A 6,578-nucleotide genomic window follows, 5' to 3' on the forward strand; every position below is an offset into this window, starting at 1 on the left:
CTTAACAAATAGTTTAATCAATACAATTTTTAAAGCAATAACATAATTTTAGGAAATAAAATACGTTTTTAAATAAAACACATAAATGATTTTGATCTTATAGCTTAGAATTTTTAGTTTGAATACATTTTATTCTGTGCCTTTTAAAACATTTCCAGATCATACATTTAATATGCTGGTTCAACAGTTTTAAGGTTTAAATTACGGGAGCACCAAATGCTGTGTTTTGACCTATCATTAGTTTTTCGAAAAGCTTGACCTGCCGATTTTAATTTTGGCCGATACTCATTTTCTTTATAACTGACACTGTTAGGTGTCATAAGGTCACAATACACCTTCAGTGTTCCAGTCTTATGTTGTCAACATTGGGGAGACAACTGTGAACCAAGCAAGTGACCTAGTGAGTGGATCTCTCAGTCAGCCCTCTTTCACAGCAGAACCAAAACAGGACAGTGTGATGATAGCTTCCACGTGAATCAGTCTATCGCTGATTGCCCAAAATAAAATAAAAAATCAGAGCCAATTGACCGGTGCACCCTTAGCTTAAATATTTTGCCTGATTTTGTCATTTTTGGGGGAAATAAAGTTCAGCACTGTGTAAACTAAAGTATGTCCTAAAACCCAATGTAATATGTGCTTATAAATAACAAAACAAATTATACAGATTTACTATTTCTAAATGGTAACATAGGTTGAAAAACTAACTTAAAATGTTTACCTTAAAATAAAATAAATCATCAAATGTTACAAATAAGGAATTATAAATCACTGCAAACCTTTGCTTGTCAGATTAGTTCTTAATGGACAATTCACTCAGTGACATATCAAAATTAAAAACAGATCAAACAGATAAACAGTGAGGTACGCCGTTCTTTAATGTTCAGTTATCTTTAATTTTCACAACATCTGTTTCTCTGGTTCCATCATCAGCTGTTAAATAGTGCACATTATGTCATACAACAACTCAGTCAGCAGTGTTTGTACTTGTTTTTTCTTCTTTTTTTTGTCGTTTTATGTGTCCTGCCTCACACTGTGCAGTAATAGTAACCTGTGTTTACAAAACCTTCAACTATTTGGATTATTAGTGAAAAGATGTGTGTGTGGGTGGGTGGGGGGTTTATGTACCCAAAATTGTCACCTGGAGTTACGAAGTTGTTAGCATGGTGGGAACAATAGAAAGCCTTGAAAAACTCAGCCACCAAGAGCAGCAAAGGGCAGGTGAACATTGTTCCAGAAGGCCGCAGGAGGCCAAGGCAAACAGATACAAGAAACAATCCTATGCCCTACAGAGAGGTGAATTGTCAGTGAAGCACAGATTTAAAACAGTTAGAGAAGGAACCTGCCTGACATGTAAAGGTAACGAGTTCAAAAGTTTGGGAACTGCAAGAGAAAAAGCTCTGTCACCTCCTGTCTTTGGAATGGAACCATTAAACTCAACAGGTTGACCAATCTGAGAAAAAAAGATGGCACACATGGGTGAAGCAGTTCAGACAGATCAAATGGAGCCTTATAAAGAGACTTAACAACAAACAAGAGGCATTTAAAATAAATTCAGGAAGGCAAAAACTTGGTAAAATGTGGTCACATCCAGTTGAAAATTAAGCAACGGCATTTTTAAATCGGTTTTAGGCAATTGAAGTCTGACTAATGCCGAAGAGGAGAGCATTGCAATAATCAAGGCAAAACGCAATAAAAGCAAGGATTACTGTCTCACGATTGCTTCTGGAAAAAAACAGACTTGATTTTTGACAAATGCCATAACAGGAATTGGCAAGATTTTATCACTGAGTTTAATTCACAATCAAGTTTCAGGGCGCAATCCATTTTCACAATAAGGGATATCTGAATGCCAGGGAGGAAAACTCAATGCAAGTGATCCTGTTGAGCCACTAGTTGTGAACAATGTGAGTTTAGCCTTTTTTGTTATTTAAATTTACAAAGTTCATTGCCAAGTTGTAGTTATAGCAACACAATTTCACCTCTTAGCTGGAAGAAAAAGATAAAAAAAAGGAAACACAGCTGAAGCTCAAATAGAGAAACTTTGGATAAAACAAAACTCTGAAACAATATAGAGACATAAATTATGCTTGTCTGCACTTTTTCAATCTCAGATCTCAAGACCATTTTTTTAAAATAAGTTTTAAATCGTTTTTTTTTAAATTATCTAAATTGTTAAATAATACTGCTTACTTTAACCTTAATGTATCTTTCACCAGTTTACTTTTATCTATCAAGCTATTTTCATAGTAAAAAGAGAGTACAGTCTCTTTGAATGGTCTTTTGAATTTCACAAAATGCTAAGGGGGAAAAACGACAGAAACAACCTTTAAGGTTTCAATCTATGGCTTGTATAGAAGAGTTGCCTCAAAAAAAAACTCCTTTCTCTACCATAAATATGCCAGCATAATTTAGATTTTCATCTGAATAAAGAGCTTTGGAGCAATGTCCTTTGGATTGATGATACCAGCGTAAAGATGTTTGACCTTAATGATAAGTGACATACAGTACAGACCAAATGTTTGGACACACCTTCTCTTTCAGAGTTGTCTTTATTTTCATGACTATGAATATTGTAGCTTCACAGTGAAGGCATCAAAACTATGAATTAACACATGTGGAATTATATACTGAACAAAAAAGTGTGAAACAACTGAAAATATGTCTTATATTCTAGGTTCTTCAAAGTAGCCACCTTTTGCTTTGATTACTGCTCCGCACACTCTTGGCATTCTGTTGATGAGCTTCAAGAGGTAGTCACCTGAAATGGTTTTCACTTCACAGGTGTGCCCTGTCAGGTTTAATAAGTGGGATTTCAAACCTTATAAATGGGGTTGGGACCATCAGTTGTGTTGTGCAGGAGGTGGATACAGCACACAGCTGATAGTCCTACTGAATAGGCTGTTAGAATTTGTATTATGGCAAGAAAAAAGCAGCTAAGTAAAGAAAAACGAGTGGCCATCATTACTTTAAGAAATGAAGGTCAGTCAGTCCAAACAATTGGGAAAACTTTGAAAGTGTCCCCAAGTGCAGTTGCAAAAACCATCAAGCGCTACAAAGAAACTGGCTCACATGAGGACCACCCCAGGAAAGGAAGACCAAGTGTCACCTCTGCTGCGGACGATAAGTTCATCCGAGTCACCAGCCTCAGAAATCGCAGGTTAACAGCAGCTCAGATTAGAGAACAGGTCAATGCCACACAGAGTTCTAGCAGCAGACACATCTCTAGAACAACTGTTAAGAGGAGACTGTGTGAATCAGGCCTTCATGGTAAAATAGCTGCTAGGAAACCACTGCTGAGGACAGGCAACAAGCAGAAGAGACTTGTTTGGGCTAAAGAACACCAGGAATGGACATTAGACCAGTGGAAATCTGTGTTTTGGTCTGATGAGTCCAAGTTTGAGATCTTTGGTTCCAACCACCGTGTCTTTGTGCGGCGCAGAAGAGGTGAACGGATGGACTCTACATGCCTGGTTCCCACCGTGAAGCATGGAGGAGGAGGTGTGATGGTGTGGGGGTGCTTTGCTGGTGACACTGTTGGGGATTTATTCAAAATTGAAGGCATACTGAACCAGCATGGCTACCACAGCATCTTGCAGCGGCATGCTATTCCATCCAGTTTGCGTTTAGTTGGACCATCATTTATTTTTCAACAGGATAATGACCCCAAACACACCTCCAGGCTGTGTAAGGGCTATTTGACCAAGGAGAGTGATGGGGTGCTGCGCCAGATGACCTGGCCTCCATAGTCACCGGACCTGAACCCAATCGAGATGGTTTGGGGTGAGCTGGACAGCAAAGTGAAGGCAAAAGGCCAACAAGTGCTAAGCATCTCTAGGAACTCCTTCAAGACTGTTGGAAAACCATTTCAGGTGACTACCTCTTGAAGCTCATCAACAGAATACCAAGAGTGTGCGGAGCAGTAATCAAAGCAAAAGGTGGCTACTTTGAAGAACCTAGAATATAAGACACATTTTCAGTTGTTTCACACTTTTTTGTTCAGTATATAATTCCACATGTGTTAATTCATAGTTTTGATGCCTTCAGTGTGAAGCTACAATATTCATAGTCATGTAAATAAAGACAACTCTTTGAATGAGAAGGTGTGTCCAAACTTTTGGTCTGTACTGTATTTGAAGAAAACCAAACACAGAAACACCGCAAAATAGCACAAACATCCCATACCAGCTGTCAAACATGGTAGTGGAGAAATTATGATTTGGACTTGTTTTGCAGCCATGGGAAATAACCTTCCTGCACCCAATGAGTCAGCCATGAACTCCTCTCTTCTAATAGAGACAAATGTGAAGCCATCTATCCCACACCTGAAGTTTTGTCCAAACTGGGTCAGGGAACAGGACAATTATACAGCAAAGCAAATCTACAACAGAACAGCTGAAAAACAATAGAATAAAAGTGTAACGGTGACCCAGTCAAAAGCAGTGGCCTCAAATATTAAAATGCTATAGAGGATCATCAAAAAAGGGCAAAAACAAATGCAAGGCAGAGAAGAGGGGTGGGTCAAAATTCCACCAGACTGACATATATAAGAGTGACAGACATAAAATGACTACTGATGCTGGCAAAAGTGGCTCTACGTGTGCTTTATTTGTGCACACAAACAAGGAATTTAGCTTTGGTCCTACTTACTCTCAATGAGGATTTTTTTTGAAGAGATAACTTAGCTTTTTCATTAGCTTACTTATTTTGTTCAATAAATGAGTGTGGAACCAAGAATTATTCTGAAATTCTATTTTAAATGAACATAAGATATTATTAATGTTCAAATGAGCTATTGCCCAGACAATGTATTTCCATCTCTCCTTTTTAAAAGACAAAAAATCCATGATGATAGTTTTATTTTCTTGCATCCTGTAGAGAGGTTTGGTTGTAAAGCTGTGTATATCCACTAGATGGAGGCAATTTAATCAAAACATTAAGATTTCAGATTTTATCTGATGTTGGTAGTGTTTTGATTTTAGAAAATGTGATGGAACAAAACCTTTCTCACTAAAATGTAAAACTATGACAAGACATGAAAAAAATAAATAAAGCAAACATACCTCCAATAAAAATCAGTTCTTTATGAAGACATGTTCGAATATCGATGTCTAATGTTTTTTCATTAAACGCTGTGAACAAAAGTGATTTAACTGCAGGTAAATACCCGAAATAACTTCGTTTTACTCATCAAACAGCTGTGTGAATAAAAAATTGCATTCTTTGACAAGACTGTAAGAATAAATGTTGAAAGCAAGTTTTCTTCTTTTCTCTTAAATTCATATTTATAAAAATAAATACTGTGCACAGAAGACCAGTGACACATAATCTGTTTTGTCACTTCACATAATTAATAAATTGTGAGTATATTTGCTTGACCTTAGGCATTAGTCATGCAGTTTAAATAATCAATTCTAACATTCATAACCATTTAACAGCTAACATATGGCTAACCTGAAGAGGCTACTCACTGTAGTTAAGTTCATCATTTGTGCCCCTCAACCGGTTTTTTAAGTGTAATGAACATTGTGATGACAATTCTAAGTTGGTTAATTACTCCAAGGCCTTATTTGTCTCCTGAATGGTTATCACGCTATTTAACCAATGCCTTGATTTTTAGCCAAATGCAGATTTTTTTTTCACCTTTTTTAAACTCATACTCTTTACAGTTAATACTTTTTGGAGGGAAATTTGCAAAAAAAAAACAAAAAACAACCTAATTTATCCTGTTAGTATTGTTACTTTGTTCATTGAATGGGGTTTCCTTTACTCAAACTAATCACTTCACATTAAAAAACGGCAAATAAATTGCAAAAGAAACATAATTTCTGAGTAAAGTATTTTAATGTACTGTATTGTACTCTCAGTACAGTATTGATTTGTGCAAGTCCCTTCACTGTTTGAAAGAACAACTAAGCCGTCAAAGCAGCCGCTTGGTTTGCTTATGCATCGGAAATGCGCTGCTAATATTATCAAAAGCTACGTTTCTTTGATTATTTCTAGGGAAATCATTTTGTTGCTCCTAGCGCGCTAGTTCAAAAATGTTGATAAGCTTTTTTATGTTTTTTATCATTCGTGTTAATTGTGTTCCGATCATAAATGAATTTGGTGTAATATCACCAATTAACGAGGAACCGGCCGGGCCCATGTGAGCTATAGATGGAACCTCGCCGGGGATGGGCTCGTGTTTGGATCACCATGCGGATGTGACATTTCAGAGAAGAGCGCGGCCGCCATTTTGAGATTTCCCTCAGACCCAACACATCACAAGCCGCGGGAGGAGCGGTTCGAGAGCCGCCGCACAGCATCGTATGACCGGACACATTCCTCTGAAAGAGAGGAGAGGTTAGTTTTAAAATGCAGCGAGGAGCCGCGTCGTGTCGTTTATCGTTTTAGGGACGTTTTTTTTTTTTTTTTTTTTTTTGTGGGAACTGATCAATGTTGGGGCCCTTGTAACTCTTGTCTTCGTGAACTTCCAAATAAACAGTGGAAACTGGTTTGAATGGATAGCTTTTCCCTTCGTTCTTCCCCGGTCGTAGGACAATCGGTGGAGCAAACGGACTGGGGATACATCTGGCAAA

The sequence above is a fragment of the Girardinichthys multiradiatus genome, chromosome X (assembly GCF_021462225.1).
Source record: "Girardinichthys multiradiatus isolate DD_20200921_A chromosome X, DD_fGirMul_XY1, whole genome shotgun sequence".
NCBI classification, from domain to species: Eukaryota; Metazoa; Chordata; class Actinopteri; order Cyprinodontiformes; family Goodeidae; genus Girardinichthys; species Girardinichthys multiradiatus.